The sequence below is a fragment of the Loxodonta africana genome, chromosome 1, assembly GCF_030014295.1.
Source record: "Loxodonta africana isolate mLoxAfr1 chromosome 1, mLoxAfr1.hap2, whole genome shotgun sequence".
In the NCBI taxonomy this organism is placed as follows: Eukaryota; Metazoa; Chordata; class Mammalia; order Proboscidea; family Elephantidae; genus Loxodonta; species Loxodonta africana.
The window spans coordinates 43,609,801-43,626,733 of NC_087342.1; the positions used below are offsets into that span (position 1 = coordinate 43,609,801).

Genomic DNA, 16,933 nt, shown 5'->3' on the forward strand with positions numbered 1-16,933 from the left:
TGTCATGGGTTGAATGGTGTCCCTCCAAAAAATGTGTGAATAAATTTGGCTGGGCCATTATTCCCAGTATTGTGTGATTTTCGTGTATGTAGCGTATGTAGTAAATCCTACCTCTATGATGTTAATGAGGGAGGATGGGCAGCAGTTGAGTTAGTGAGGCAGGACTTAATCAACAAGATTGAATTGTGTCTTGAGGCAATCTCTTGAGATATGAAAGAAAGAAGTGAACAGAGAGACGGGGGACCTCAAACCACCAAGAAAGCAGTGCCAGGAGCAGAGCATCCTTTGGAGTCAGGAACCCTGCGTGAAGAAGCTCCTAGTATGGGGGAAGATTGATGAGAAGGGCGACAGAGAGAGAAAGCCTTCCCCTTGAGTTGACACCCTGAATTTGGGCTTTTAGCCTACTTTTACTGTGAGAAAATAAATTTCTCTTTGTTAAAGCCATCCACTTGTGGTATTTCTGTTATAGCAGTATTGGATAACTAAGATAGAATTTGATACTGACAGTGGAGTGGTTCTCTAACAGATACCTCAAATGTGGGAGCAGTTTTGAAACTGAATGGATAGAGGATTGGTGGCAGAAGACCAGCACAGCAGAGAAGTGGCAGCAGCAGAGAAGTGGCAACAGCAGAGAAGTGGCAGCAGCAGAACCAGGAGACCAACACCAGACAGCACTGGAGCCAACCCATGGAGTGAGAGAGCTGAGTGCCTGTGCGCAAGACGCTTCCTGGCAGAGTAGGGTGCCTCTAGGCAGCTATTGATGGTGCTACAGAGCTTTGGAACACCCTCTCTAGCAGGGCAGATGCAGGCTTGAGGCCTGAGGAGCTGAAAAGCTGAGAAACCAGGAAGCAAAAGCTGAAAAGACAAAGAACACAAGAAACCGAGCTGCCTCAGTCTCAAAAGGTATGGAAAAGGACCCCTGGGGTTTCAAAGGGTGGAGCCGTGGCCTTTTGTGTTTCTAAGGGTGGAGTTGCCAGTCAGATGGATGAGGAGAATGGTTCACCTAGAGCCAAGGGAGCAGAGTTACTGTCCCAGTGGGCCTGGAAGGTGGAGCTGAAGTCCAGGGCCGAGGGGGGCTTCCATTCAGAATCTGGAGATTGTGGCCAATACCTAGAAGCAGGAGAGCAGGGTTATTGTGTAAATTTTCTCAGAGAATAGAAGATTATTTTCAAAGCTTTGAGGGCTAATGTGATGTGTTCTGCTGACTAGCTTGGTGCCTGTCATCCCTTCTTTTCTTTCAGTTTCTCCCATTTGTAATAGAAATTTCTAGCTTGTAACTGTTCTTCCATTGTACCTTCGAAGCAGATAACTTGTATTCTAGATTTCACAGATGAAGAAGAAGTTTTGAATTTTGGAGTTGGAGTTAAGACTTTTGCTATGATCTGATAGGGTGAATATGTTTTGCATGTTGCAAGGATGTGATTTTTGGGGGACCTAAAGCCGAAATGTCATGGATTGAATTGTGTCCCCCCAAAAAAGTGTGAATCAGCTTAGCTGGGCCATGATTCCCAGTATTGTGTGATTTTCCTTTATTCTGTAAGTCCTGCCTCTGTGGTGTTAATGAGGGAGGATGGGTGGCAGTTGTGTTAGTGAGGCAGGACTCAGCCTGGAAGATTGGATTGTGTCTTGAGGCAATCTCTTGAGATATAAAAGATAGAGGGAAGCAGAGAGACAGGGGACCTCATACCACCAAGAAAGTAGCATCGGGAGGAGAGCGTGTCCTTTGGACTCGGGGTCCCTGCACAGAGAAGCTTCGAGTCTGGGGGAAAATTGATGAGAAGGCCGACAGAGAGAGAGAGCCTTCCCCTGGAGTTGATGCCCTGACTTTTAGTCTACCGTGAGAAAATAAATTTCTCTCTTAAAGCCATCCACTTGTGGTATTTCTGTTATAGCAACACTAGATAACTAAGACAGTGACTTTTCATTTTTCTCGAGCTGCTCTCATGATTCTTCCTTTTTCTTTGGTTTTAGCAAGTGTGATTATGGTATGCTTTGGTGATTTTCTTTTGGGGTCTATCCTATCTAGAGTTCCTTGAGGTTCTCGGATGATCAGCTTTTAATTTTTAATATCAGGGAAGTTTTCTGTGAGCAATTCTTAAGTGATCCTCTTTGTGTTTTCCATTTTCTCCCCCATTCTGGAATTCTGATCAATTGCACATTTTTCCTTTTGATTAAACCCACTACCCACTGCCATCGATTGTATCCCACATAATTCTCAAGGTTTCTTTATTTTTCTTCATTCTTTTTTCTGATTTTTCCTCAGAGTTATAGCCAAGTCTTTGTCTTCAACTTCACTGATCATGTCTTCCATTGTTTCAGACCCACTCTTCAGCCCTTCTGTGACACTGTCCATTTCTGAAGTCTTGTTGTTTATCTTTCGGATTTCTAGTTGTTTTTGTATAATTTCTAGCAGTGAATTTATTTTGGCATTTTGTTCCTGTATTATTTTCCTGAATTCTTCCAATTTTTTGTCTGTATTTTCCATGAATTTGTCTGCCTTTTCAGTGAATTTATCTATTTTTTCCTCATTTTTGTCTGCTTTTTGCTTCAACTCTTGGATAGCTCTGATTATTAGAGATTTGAGTTACTTATCAGGTAGTGCTAGTACCATTTTTCTACTAGAAAGTCATCTGGTGTTTTATTTTGGATGCCTACTGGAACCATCCTGTCCTTTTTTATGTTTTGATATTGTCTGCTGTCTTCAGGACGTTCAGTAGTTATTTTCTTTGTTGATCGAAGATTTGTTTGTTTTGTCCTGCTTTTTTGGTTTATTCGGTTATGTCTGAGCAGGTGGGCTGTACATTCTTTGTTGTTTGCTTGTCTGTGGTCATGATACTTTTCACCTCCTTGTCCAACGAGCAGGGTCAGTTGTTCAGCTAAGGTACAGCAGGGCAGGTCCAGCTGAATGGATGGGGCTGGGATAAGTTGTTTGTGGCACATACTAGGGCCAACAGGGTGGACTGGGAATAAGTGCAGGGCAGGTTCTGGTAGGCAGTGCCTGTGTTGCTTGGGGGTGTGATATTCTGCACATGGTGCATATAGGTAGGTAGTAGGGGGAGGTTGTGATGTGTGGAGCTAAGATGGATGTGGGAGAGACGAGAGAGAGTAAACACGAGCCAAAAACAAACCAACAAAAAAGTGCTAAGGGAGCTTGTCATTGGAGTGGAGTAATGAGAAGCTGAGATATGGAGAAAAAGAAAAGGGGGAAAAAAGAAAAAGGGAAAGGGAAAAAATAAATAACTAAAAATTAGAAAGAAAGAAAAGAAAAGAAAATCCTCCAGGGATCCCACCAGTGTGACTGCGAGACCAGGGAAGTGGCTCCCAGGCTGTGCAGTACAGCCTGGCTAGAAGGGGTGGAGATGTCACACAGCGCCAGGTATTCAGGAGGCAGGAAAAGAAGGTAAGTATAGAGAGACAAGAAACTGAGAAATGAAGAAAAACAAAAAGGAAAAAAGAAAAGAAATGTCCCCAGGGATTCCACCAGTGGCAGTGAAAACCATGGAAGTGGTTCCCAAGCCACACAGTGCAGCCCAGATGGAAAGGGCTCCCAAGCCTCGAAAAGAAAAAGGAAATAAACAAACAGAGCAAAAAAAAAAAAAAAAAAAGCCCCAGGGATCCCACCAGCATGGTGGTGGTCCAGGGAAGCTGTTCCCCAGTCAAGCGGCGCTTCACAGTCTTTCAAGCAAAGATGGCACATGGAGCCAGGTGTTCAAGAGAAAGGAGGGGGAGGTTGTGAGAGGCACGGAAGAAACTAAAAGAACCAGAAAAAAGCAACACCAGTAACAAACAAATGGCACTCTGGGAGCTGGCCAATGTGGGCAGGGCAAATCCAAGTGGCAAGGAGCCGAAGCCAGTGCCTCGTGGCTCTGACTGGTGGGAAGCAGAGGAGGCTGAGCAGCAGGTAGGAGAAGGACGGGGGGTGGTTTCTGGGTGGTCTGTCTCCCGTTGGGAGTTCCTGTAAGCTGCTTTCACATACTCCATGTCCGCACATCTCCGATGTGGGTGGGGTGAATCCAAGCCGCATGGACCCTGCACTTCTTCACTGGCTGAGTGGCTGCAGCCAGCTCTGAAGCAGGGGAGCTCAAGCAGTGGGGAGAAGGATGGGGAGTGGGAAAGGGTATGTCGCTGGTTACTGGGCGTTCGTCTCCTTCTGGGAGGTCTGTGAAGCTGCTTTCCTGTACTCCCTGTCTGCCAGTCTCTGACAGAAGTCCAAGATGGTGAACTCGTGCAGTGTTAGCTGATAGGGCACCTCCACACATATATCTCCTCGCTCTTTTTTCCTCTGTCAGTTTCTTATTCCATTCAGTGCTTGGCTGAGTTCTTTATCTCTTCACTTGGTGCTTAGGGTTCAAGGATTGACGTCTCTGTTTTACTTAGTTTTTTGAGTCTTTGCTGTGGAGGAACAGTGTGGTGCTTCTGTCTAGAGTGCCATGTTGGCCGGAAGTCTGATTTTTTATTTCTTGATATCACCTTAACTTACTCTCCATGTGGAAGTTCTATCACTTAAGGTGTTGATTCCCTCTTTTCTCTTTTGACTTCATTGTTTACAGATTGATGTCTCTGGCTCTCTATTTTCAGTCTTTTAGCTTTGATTTTCTTTTTTTATTTTCTACTTCCCTATCTGGTTGATAACTGGTTGATGTGTCTTGTGATCTACCCATATTTTCTGATGTTGTTGGTTCTCTAACCGGAGGACTCCCTTAAGTATTTCTTGTAATTTTGGTTTGGTTTTTACAAATTCCCTTAACTTCTGTTTATATGGGAATGACCTAATTTTGCCATCAGACTTGAGAGACAGTTTTGCTGAATATATAATTCTTGGCTGGCAATATTTTTCCTTTAAGGCTTTATATATGTCACCCCATTGTCTTCTTGCCTGCATGGTTTCTGCTGAGTAGTCAGAGCTTAGTCTTATCGATTCTACTTTGTAGGTGACTTTGTTTAATCCCTAGCTGCACTTAAGATTCTTTGTCTTTGGTTTTGGCAAGTTTGATTATGATATGTCTTGGTGACTTTCTTTTGGGGTCTACCTTGTATGGGGTTTGTTGAGCTTCTTGGATAGATATCTTCTTATCTTTCATGATATCAGGAAAGTTTTCTGCCAGCAAATCTTCAACAGTTCTCTCTGTGTTTTCTGTTACTCCTCTCCCCCATTCTGTTACTCCAATCATGGGTAGGTTTTTCCTCTTGATAGTGTCCCACATAATTCTTAGGCTTTCTTCAGTTTTTTAAATTCTTTTTCTTGATTTTTCCTCAAATAAATTGGTGTCAAGGGATTTATCTTCAGTCTCACTAAGTCTGACTTCCACTATCTCAGTTCTGCTCCTGTGACCTTTTGAGTTGTCTAATTCTGAAATTTTATTGTTAGTCTTTTGGATTTCTAGTTGCTGTCTCTGTGTGGTTTCTATCAGCCCGTTGATTTTGTCATTTTGTTCTTGTATTGTTTTCCTGAATTCCTCTATCCCTTTGTCTGTGTGTTCCTCAGTTTGGTCTGAGTTTTGCCTAATCTCCTTCTTGATCTCTTGGAGAGCTCTATATATTAGTTTTTTGAATTCTTTCTCAGGTAATTCCATTAGCTTATCTTCCTCTGGAAGATTTCCTGGCTCTTTATTTTGGTCACTTGCTGGAGGCATCTTGACCTGCTTCTTTATGTGATTTGGTATTGACTATTGCCTCCGAAGCATCGATAAGTTATTATATTTATTTATTGTATGTTATTTACTGTGTCCTAACTTTTTGTTTCGATACGCCCGTGTATACTGGGCATGTGAACTGCTTTGATAGTTGGTGTCTTTGAAGCTCTCACGTCCTGTCTCCAAGTGGCCAGAGCAGGTACTAGGTGTGTGAGCCCAGGAGTCTGTTCACTTTTCTTGTGGGATGGGACACAGGTGTCCAGGTTGTCAGTCACCAAGTGTGTAGTGTAGACTCTCACCTACAGTCCTAGACAGGCGGGGCTGCATAGGGGTGTTCAGAGCAGGGACAGATATCTGGCTGTAGTAGGAGGTTATGTGCAGAGCAAGGCAGGGGGCTGGTGATTGCCACTGGGTGCCTGGGTAGAGGGTGTGTCTCTGTCCTCTAGAGGACTTAGTGGGGGTATTGCAGCTGATCCTTGGATGCCTGGTGCTGTTGGCTCCAGGGACTGGGAGGCACCACTTATTCTCAGACCCCCGTCATGAGTGGCTAGATGGAATGGGTGGTACATCCAGCCCTCAGGCTTCCAGTATGGGTGGGTGAGGCCCCTGCTTAGGGGCCAGGGTAATGACAAATATCACAAATCTACAGCTCCCCCTTGGCTTCTGCAGTTGAAAATGGGCTTCAGGTGTATGCCCTGCTGCTTTATGCTAATGAGGCTTGCAGTGTTGAATTGACCCACACAGGTCTGGGCAGGAGTGCAGGATGCTGCAAGTCTGTGGACCCCTTATGCAAGTGGCTGGGCAAAGCGGGCATCAGACTGGTGTGGGAATGAAGAGCCCTAAGTTCCTGGATTAGGGGGCATGGCGTTTTTTAATACTGCAGGACTGGTGTCAGAGTGGAGTGGGGTGGGGGGTGGGTGAGGAGAAGGAAGTACTTCTCTGCTGTGAAAATCTTGGAGGGTGAAGGGGTATTTTTCCCCCACGTGGTAGGTTGGATGCTTGCACTTAACTTTTGCAGGTACAGCGCTGTTTCCACCGGGCTCCAGAGGTGCGTGCAGACTTGCTGCCACCTGGCCACACCTGACGTGGTAAGACTTGTCCCCAAATGCTGCTGCTTGGCTCGGCCTCCGTGCATTGCTCCAACCCAGCCAGCAGGGCGCCAGCAACCTCACTATTGGCACCTCCCGGCTGGTTTTGAATTGTCTCTCCTTCCCCCTGCTGCTCAGCTCTACTCTTCAGCTTTGTCTGGGCTGATATTACAATCAGGGCTCCTAGATAGTAATATATAATCGATTCAATTGTTGTTTGGGGTCTTTGTTGTAAGAGGGACAATAGGAAGCATCTGACTATTCTGCCATCTTGGCCCCGCCTCAAAAACTGTCTAGTGTTTAGACCATTTATACTTAACGTAATTATTGATATGTTTGAATTTAGTTCTATCATTTTATTATTTGTGTTTTTCTCCCTCTTTTTTATTCCTCTGCTTCCCCTTTCCTGCGTTCTTTTGGACTATTTAAAAATTTTTTTAGTGTTTAATTTTAATTTATCTCTTTTGATTGTAACTATATTTTTGTACACATTATTTGAGAAGTTCCTCTGAGGATTAAAAAATACAAGTTTAACTTTTCAAGTCAACATAGAATCAGCATTTTACTTCTTCAACTTGAACGAAGAAAACTTTTTTTAATTTTGGTAAATGTTTATGTAACAAAATATATCCCCACTCAACATTTTCTACATGTACAATTCAATGACTTTGGTTACATTCTTTGCATTGTGTCAACATTCTCCCTGTTTCTACCCATATTGTTTCACCACCATTAACTTAGACCCTCTGTCCCCTAACTTTTCCTCTGTGTTTTAGAGTTACCTATGTCAGTTTGATGTCATATAGATAATTCTTTGAAAGAGTACAAACATTCTTTACTAGTTGAGCTAAACTGTTGTTTAGTTTAAAGATGACTTCATGAGATAGTTTTGGTTCAAGGCATAAAGATTATCTCAGGCCAATAGATTCAGGATTCTCCCCGTCCCAATAGGTCCAGTAAATCTGGTTTCTTTAAGAATTTGAAATTCTGTTCCACATTTTTCATCTTTTTGACCAAGACCTATCTATTGGATCCTTAATCAAAACAGTCAGTAATGATACTGGGCACCATCCTGTTCTGGTCTCATAGCAACAGAGGTAGTAGTAGTTCATGGAGGCAGTTAGACCTGCAGCCCATTTCCTTCTCTGTTTCCTGGGTCTCCTTCTTCCCTTGCTGTTCCAGGAAAATAGAGACCAATTGTTCTATATTGGATGGCTGCTCATAAGCTTTTAAGATGCCAGGCACTACTCACTGAAGTAAGAGGTAGAACAGAGATTTTAAAAACAATATTATTAGGCCAATTAACTAAATAGATCCCTGAAACCATGAGGTTAAACCTTCGAACCAAGAAAACTTGTACCACGGGTTGTTTGGTTGTTCCTAAGTATTATCAACAACTGCTGTCTCTCTTATTTATTTATTGTTGTTATTAATTTTTTGGCTGCTGTTGCTATTGTAAAATATAACACTTTATTTGCCATTTTGCCCTTTTTCTGGTGTATATCTTAGTGATATCAGTTACATTTGTCAAGTTGTATAACCATTACCCTTAGTTGATACCAGTTTTCTCATCAGCATAAGCAAAAATTTACTGCTCCCCAGAAACTGATTTCCTGTTTCCCTCCCTCCTTGTACACTTGGTAACCACCAACAACCACTGATTCCTTTTTACCTATTTGTCATTTCATATAAATGAGTTCGTACAATCCTTTTGTGATTGACTTATTTTACTCAGCATAATGTCTTTGAGGTTTATCCATGTTGGAACATGTATCAGGACTTCATTTCTCTTTAAAGCTGGGTAATGTTCCATTGTATGCATATACCACATTTTGTTTATCCATTTGTCTCTTGATGGGCACTTGGGTTTTTTCCACCTCTTAGCTATTATGAGTAGTACTGCAGTGAACATAGGTGTACACATGTCTCTTTATGTCTCTACTTTTAGGTATCTAGGGTATATTCCTAGGAGTGGAATTGCTAGGTTATGTGGTAGGTATTTAATTTATCATTAATATCACACACAAGTTAAATTTTGCTGAAGATCATTCAAAAGCAGTTACAGCAGTACATCAACAGGGAACTGCCAGAAATTCAAGCCAGATTCAGAAGAGGATGTGAAACAAGGGATATCATTGCTGATGTCAGATGGATCATGGCTGAAAGCAAAGATTACCAGAAAGATGTTTACCTGTGTTTTATTGACTACGCGAAGGCATTCAGCTGTGTGGATCGTAACAAATTATGGATACGGTGCAAAGAATGGAAATTCCAGAATACTTAATTGTGCTCATGAGGAACTTATACTTAGATCAAGAGCCAGTCATTTGAACAGAACAAGGGGATACTGCATGGTTTAAAGTCAGGAAAGGTGTGTGTCAGGGTTGTACCCTTTCACCATAATTATTCAATCTGTACGCTGAGCAAATAATCTGAGAAGCTGGACTGTATGAAGAAAAATGCAGCATCAGAATTGGTGAAAGACTCATTAACAACCTTTGATATGCAGATAGGGCACAACCTTGCTTGCTGAAAGTGAAGGGGACTTGAAGCACTTACTGATGAAGATCAAAGACACTTAACATAAAGAAAACAAAAATCCTCAGAGCTGGACCAATAAGCAACATTATGATAAATGGAGAAAAGATTGAGGTTGTCAAGGATTTCATTTTACTTGGATCCACAATCAACCCCCATGTAGGCAGCAGTCAAGAAATCGAAAGACACATTGCATTGGGAAAATTGACTGCAAAAGATCTTTTTAAAGGGTTGGAAAGCAAAGATGTCACCTTGAAGACTAAGGTGTGCCTGACTCAAGCCATAATGTTTTCAGTTGCCTCATATGCTGTGAAAGCTGGACAGTGAATAAGGAAGACTGAAGAAGAATTGATGCCTTTGAATTGTGCTGTTGGTGAAGAATATTGAATATACCATGGACTGCCAAAAGAACAAACAAGTCTGTCTTGGAAGGAGTACACCAGAATGCTCCTAAGAAGCAAGGATGGTGAGACTACTCTCACATACTTTGGACATGTTATCAGTAGGGATCATCATGCTTGATAAAGTAGAGGGTCAGCAAAGGAGAGGAAGACCCAGTGACACAGTGGCTGCAACAGTGAGCTGAAGCATAGCAACAACCGTGTGGATGGCGCAGGACCAGGCAGTGTTTCATTCTGTTGTGATATGAGTCAGAACCTCCTCGATGGCACCAAACAACAACGACATTCTCTGAGACCATTTAGGCAGTTGCTCTGCCCCCCAGACTTTGGGTATTGGCCACACTTGGTGGAGTTCCAGAGGTTTGGAACACTTGCCCCAGCAGGGCACATGTGAGCCAAGAGGCCAAGAAAGAAGAGCTGCCTTACTCTCAAAGTGTAGGGCCACCAGTAAGTGCCTGGGGGCATCCACTCTGCCAATAAACTTAGGCCGGAAGGCACTCAGCTCTCTTGCTCTGTGAGTCATGTGTTGGCAAGCCTGGCTCCACTGGTAAAGAGCTCAGGGGCACCCTACTTCGCCAGGAAGCCTCCTGCCAAAAGCGTTCAGCTCTCTCCCTCTGTGTATCGGCTCCAGCACTGTCTCATACTGGTCTCCTGGTTCTGTTGCTACTGCTTCTCTGCTGCAGCTTCTTGCCATCTCCATCTCCAGTGTAACTGCTCTCCTCATTTCCTTCTGAGTCCTCACCAGAATTGTCTTTGATGTCCATAATCCCACCAACAGCCTCTTCAAGGCAATCTGGGCTTTTACTATTAACTCAGCCTCTATCCATTCACAGTTTCCAAACAGCTTCCACATTTTAGGTATCTGTTAGAGCAGCAGCACCCCACTGTCTCGATTCCAAATTCTGTCTTAATCATCTAGTGCTGTTATAACAAAAATACCACAAGTGGATGGCTTTAACAAACAGAAATTTATTGTCTCAGAGTTAAGGATGCAGCTTCAGGTTGGCAGCTCCAAGGGAAGGTTTTATCTGTCTGTCAGCTCTGTGGAAAGGTCCTTGTTATCAATCATCCCCTGTTCTAAGAGCTGTTCAGCGCAGGGACCCCGGTTCGAAAGTATAGCGCTCCTCGCTTTTCTTGCTTGGTTGTAATGAGGTTCCCCCTAGTGCTCATTTTTTAGGACAGGCAGAGGAGGAAGTTCACCGTGAACATCACAAAACAGGCAAATAAATAAAAACTCCTATTAGATTTTTAAAAATTTATTTTTTATCGGTTATACATTTATACGATTTAAAGAGTCATTTAAATTTATAAGTCTTGTCAAAGCGATTGGAAGTTTCCAACACATCTTTTCTCCTTCTCCCCAGCCCACACCTTGCCAATTTTCCCTTCTCCAGCTGCTTTCAACTCTTAGGTGATTCTTGCTATCTATCTCCATATTTCTAAATAGTGTACTTATTTCTGTTTTTGATTTTTCAGTTTTAAGCATTTGCCTATTGACTTCCTACTTGTGAAGATAATGATTTATCTCATTCTCCCTCCCCAATTTTCCCCTCCATCCACTTTCTCTGCGCCCTCATCCTAATGTAATTACATTGTAATCTAAACAACATCATGATAAATGGAGAAGAAATTGATGTTATCAATGATTTCATTCTTTTTGAATCAACAGTCAGTGTCCAAGCAGAGGTCAAGAAATCAAATGATGTATTGCACTGGGCAAATGTGCTGCAAAAGACCTCTTTAAATTTTTAAAAAAGCAAAAGTGTCACCTTGACAACTAAGGTGGGCCTGACCCAAGCCATGGTCTTTTTGTTTCCCTTATATGCATGTGAAAACTGGTCATTGAAAAAGCAAGACAGAAGAAGAATTGACATGTTCAAATTGCAGTGCTGGCAAAGAATATTGAACATTCCATAGACTGCCAAAAGAATGAACAAATCATCTTAGAGGAAATACAACCAGAATACTTTGTAGAAACGAAGATAGCGAGACTTTGACTCGTTTTCTTTGGACACGTCATCACGAAAGACTATTTGCTAGAAAAGGACATCATGTTTGGTAAAGTAGAGGGTACGTGAGAATGAGGGAAACTCCCAATGAGATGGATTGACACAATAGCCACCACAATGAACTCGAACTTACTGATGATCACGAAGATAGTACAGTACTTGTGTAATGTTTCGTTTTCATACCTGAGGTCGTCATGAATCAGAGCCAACTTGATGGCAAATAACAATAACAGTGGTTCCCAGACTTCGCTGCATATTGGAGTCACCCAAGATCTTTAAAATTTACTGATGTCTGGATTACACCCCTAGACATTTAATTGGTGTGATGTGCAGTCTGGGCACTGGGATTTTTAAAACTCCCCAAGTTATTCTAATGTGCAGCAGAGTTTGAAAACCTCTGTGGTGCTCCAAAGAAACCCCATAAGAGAATGGCTGTTTGGAAATCCCTGACTGTGGTCTTCACAATTGTATGGGAGAACATAGTTAATTCAATGTAGAGTTGTAAGGGGATGATTGAGTTTCAGTGCTTCATAAAAAATATAAAAGGTCAAAATCGAAGCTCAACGAGTGGCGCAATGAAAGTGAACCACGGGGCTAGACTTAACATGGCTTTTAATTACCTTTCCTTGACAAGTAATTTTGTACCTACAAATATGTGGTAGGTAGTGATTCTGAAAATAATGACGTCCTGTGATGTCTTGCTGAGATCTAGCTTAAGACCTCTAAAGCCACAGAAATTATTTATTAGTGAATTCACAGTTCTTAGATATCTTCAAACCATAATATATGGTGGACAAAACTGATGCTGTATCTGTCACCTTCCATGCTTTGCGTCTTTGCATCTAGGTCACATTGAAGTGACAATGGTTTCTCTAGCATAGAGGAAGAAAAGTGTGGAAATGCAACAGAGAAAAGAGGTGATTCCTGGAGCAGAGCTGACAGTGATCTTTGTGCCATCTAGAACATCTTTCATCTAGGAAAAGAATACTGAAAAAGAACATTCCCCAAGTCTCAAGCTATGACATGATGTGAACAGCCAAGGCTAGGTAGTTTGCTTTTGTTATTTTTTTATTTTACTTAAAGTGTTTATATATATATTTTTCCTTTTATTTATTTTTTTTCTGATAATAGCTGTCTTAGTTGGTGTGAATTTGTAGCTCATTGTGGTTTTTCTTTTTAATTTTTATTGTGCTTAAAGTGAAAGTTTACATATCAGGTCAGTCTCACACAAAAACTTATATACACCCTGCTACATACTCCCAATTGCTCTCCCCCTAATGAGTCAGCCCGCTCCCTCCCTCCATTTTCTCTTTTCCTGTCCATTCCACCAGCTTCTAACCCCCCCCACCCTCTCATCTTCCCTCCAGACAGGAGATACCAACATAGTCTCAAGTGTCCACCTGATCCAAGAAGCTCACTCCTCAGCAGCATTCCTCTCCATCCCATTGTCCAGTCCAGCCCCTGTCTGAAGAGTTGGCTTTGGGAATGGTTCCTGTCCTGGGCCAACAGAAGGTCTGGGGCCATGACCACCAGGGTCCTTCTAATCTCAGTCAGACCATTAAGTCTGGTCTTTTTACAAGAATTTGGGGTCTGCATCCCAGCTTTTGGTCTTGTTAATTCTTTGAATTTTTCTGTTTTCTATTTCATTTAGTTCTGCTCTAATTTTTATTATTTGTTTTCTTCTGGTGCCTGTGTGTTTCTTTTGTTGCCATCTTTCTATTTGTTCAAGTTGTAGGGATAATTTTTTAATTTTTTGCCTTTTTTCTTTTTGTATGTGTGCATTTATTGATATAAATTGACCTCTGAGCATTGCTTTAGCTGTGTCCCAAAGGTTCTGATAGGAAGTGTTTTCATTCTCATTGGATTCTCTGAATTTGTTTATTCCATCCTTAATGTCTTCTATAATCCAGTCTTTTTTGAGCAGGGTATTGTTCAGTTTCCAAGTGTTTGATTTCTTTTCCCTGATTTTTCTGTTACTGATTTCTACTTTTATGGCCTTATGGTCAGAGAAGATGCTTTGTAATATTTCAGTGTTTTGGATTCTGCTAAGGCTTGCTTTATGTCCTAATATGTGGTCTATTCTAGAGAATGTTACATGTGGACTAGAAAAGAAAGTATACTTGGCTGCTGTTGGGTGGAGTGTTCTGTATATGTCTGTGAGGTTAATTTGGTTGATTGTGGCACTTAGATCTTCCGTGTCTTTATTGAGCTTCTTTCTGGGTATCCTGTCCTTCACCGAAAGTGGTGTGTTGAAGTCTCCTACTATTATTGTGGAGCTGTCTATCTCACTTTTCAATGCTGATAGAGTTTGTTTTATGTGTCTTGCAGCCCTGTCATTGGGTGCATAAATATTTAATATGGTTATATCTTCTTGGTATATTGTCTCTTTAATCATTATATGGTGTCCTTTCTTATCCTTTAAGATGGATTTAACTTTAAAGTCTATTTTGTCAGAAATTAATATTGTCACTCCTGCTCTTTTTTGATTGTTGTTTGCTTGATATATTTTTTTTCTATCCTTTGAGTTTTTGTTTGTTTGTGTCTCTATGTCTAAGGTGTGTCTCTCATAGGCAGCATATAAACGGATCATGTTTTTTAATCCATTCTGTCACTCTCTGTTTCTTTATTGGTGCATTTAGTCCATTTACATTCAGCGTAATTATGGATAGGTATGAATTTAGTGCTATCATTTTGATGTCTTTTTTTGTGTGTTGTTGACAGTTTCTTTTTCCCACTTAATTTAATGTGCTGAGTAGATTATCTTTATATATTGCACTTTCCTCATATTTGTTGTTGTTGATTTTGTTTCTGCTGAGTCTCTATTTTTTTCTTGTATTTTGTTTTGATGTGTAGGATAGTGTGTCTCCGTTACGGTTATCTTATTATTTACCACTATTTTTCTAAATTTAAACGTAACTTTTATTTCTTTGTATCGCCTTGTCTTTGTCCTCTCCATATGGAAGATTTATGACCACATTTCTCAGTCCCTCTTTATTGTTTTAATGTTATCTTCTTTTATATAATAACATCGCTCTTTCCCTGTTTTGAGCATTTTTTAATCTTGATTTACTTTTTTAATTTCCCTGTCTGGATTGACTTCTGATTGCCCAGTGTTCTTGTCTTGGGATGATACCTGATATTATTGATTTTCTAACCAAAGAACTCCCTTTAGTGTTTCTTGTAGTTTTGTTTTAGTTTTTACGAATTCTCTAAACTTCTCTTTATCTGCAAATGTCCTAATTTCACCTTCATATTTGAGAGACAGTTTTGCTGGATATATGATTCTTGGCTGGCAGTTTTTTCCTTCAATTTTTTTAATGTCATCCCATTGCCTTCTTTCCTGCATGATTTATGCCAAGTATTCCGAGCTTATTCTTATTGACTCTTCTTTGTAGGTGACTTTTCGTTTATCCCTAGCTGCTCTTAAAATTCTCTATCTTTGGTTTTGGTAAGTTTGATTATGTCTTTGTGATTTTCTTTTAACATCTACCTTATGTGGAGTTTGATGAGCATCTTGGATAGATATCTTCTCATCTTTCACGATATCAGGGAAGTTTTCTGTCGACAATTCTCTGTGTATTTTCTGTTATCCCTCCCTGTTCTGATATAACAATCACTTGTAGGTTATTTCTCTTGATAGAGTCCCACATGATTCTTAAGTTTTCTTAATTTTTTAAAATTCTTTTATCTGATTTTTCTTCAAATATATTAGTGCCAAGTGCTTTATCTTGAAGTTCAGAAATTCTGCCGTCTACGTGCTCGATTCTGCTCCTCTGACATTCTATTGAGTTGTCTACTTCTGTAATTTTATTGTGAATCTTCTGAATTTCTGATTGCTGTCTGTCTATGGATTATTCTAGCTTATTAAATTTTTCATTATGTTTCTGAATAATCTTTTTAATTTTTTAAACTGCTTTATCTGTGTCTTCCTTGTCTTGTTCTGCATGTTGCCTCATTTCCTTCTTGATGTCTTGAAGGGTTCTGTATATTGATCTTTTGTATTCTGCCTCCGGTAATTCCAGGAAGGCACTTTCATCTAGAAGATCCCTTGATTCTTTGTTTTGAGAGCTTGTTGAGGCAATCATGGCCTGTTTCTTTATGTGACTTGATATTGAGTGTTGTCTCCAAGCTATCTATAAGTTATTCTATTGGTGTATTTTATGTTTTCTTACTGTGTCATAGCTTCTTGCTTTGTTTTGTTTTGACATGCCCAAATGGGTTGTTTGAGTGAGGTAGCTTGATTATTTTCACGTTTGGAGCTCTGACGTCCTGTCTCCAAATGGCTAGAGCTGTTATCAATTATATCAGTCTAAGAGTCCATTCACTTTTCTTGTATGAATTCAGCTCAGGTGTCCAGGTAGCTGATCATCAAGTGTGTGGTACAGGCTCTGTCCTACAGTCTTAGAAGGGCAGGGGCGATTGGTATAGGTACTGGTATTTGGTTACAGCAGGGGGTCATGCTCTGAACAAGGCATGGGGCTGAGAATCGTCCTCCAAGTGTCTCTGAGGAATGCATGTCCCTGTTCCCAAGAGCATACCGGTGGGTGGGTTCAACAGACAGACCATGGACACCCCATGTTTTTGGTTGTAAGGACTGGGAGGTACCAGTTATCCTTGGACCCCTGTTGTGGGTGGCTGGGTGACCTGACTAGAGCCACCAGTCCTTAGGCCCCTGGTGTGGGTAGATGAGGACCCTGTTTAATAGGCAAAGCAACGACAAACGTCAAATACCCACCTCTCCATCACACAGCTGAAACGGTTGTAGTCTGCCAACAAGGGCCTATTCTCCTGAAATAGGCCCACGCAGGTCCATGTAGAGGGGAAAGGTACTGAAAGTCCACGGACTCTTTATGCCTGGACAGAAGCCGTGCCTGGACAGAAGCCGCCTCTGTCCTCAGCTCATCTGGTTAGTGAAGCTGCCAAATTATCTTTTCCCCCAATAGCAAATTTATTCCTTCTCCAAGGCCGGGAGGATGGCTCTACGTGCTCAACAGGGCATATCTCAGGCCCAGGGAAATCAGCCGCTGAAGCCAGCTTGGGAGCAGGGGTGCGCAGTAAAATATATGCAAATACTTAGCTTTTGCTGAGAGCACTTTTCTTCTCTGGTTCCAGAGGTGTGAGTAGGCTGTATGGCTGGCTGGTTCTCCCTGAGGAAAGTGCGGCCAAATGCTAGTACCAACCCACTGCAGCAGCTCTCAGGAATGGCGCCTGAGTGCTTCCTGCGATTCAGGTCTGGTAACTGCTCTCTGCTTCTGAACTGCCTC

The 16,933-nt window shown here is 41.5% G+C and overlaps 1 long non-coding RNA gene across 9 annotated transcripts in view; it reads left to right on the forward strand.

Moving 5' to 3' along the window:
• LOC111752736 (uncharacterized) overlaps positions 1-16,933 on the forward strand; it is a 147,455-nt gene that overhangs the window by 16,834 nt on the left and 113,688 nt on the right. For 5 of the 9 annotated variants that reach the window (XR_010321127.1, XR_010321122.1, XR_010321126.1 and 2 more), the window contains exons 2-4: positions 527-903; positions 6,652-6,721; positions 12,516-12,715. This is a non-coding gene — a long non-coding RNA (uncharacterized LOC111752736). Of the gene's footprint in view, positions 1-526; positions 904-6,651; positions 6,722-12,515; positions 12,716-13,036; positions 16,900-16,933 lie in introns of all 9 variants that reach the window. The other 4 variants (XR_010321121.1, XR_010321124.1, XR_010321125.1 and 1 more) reach the window with 3 other exon arrangements.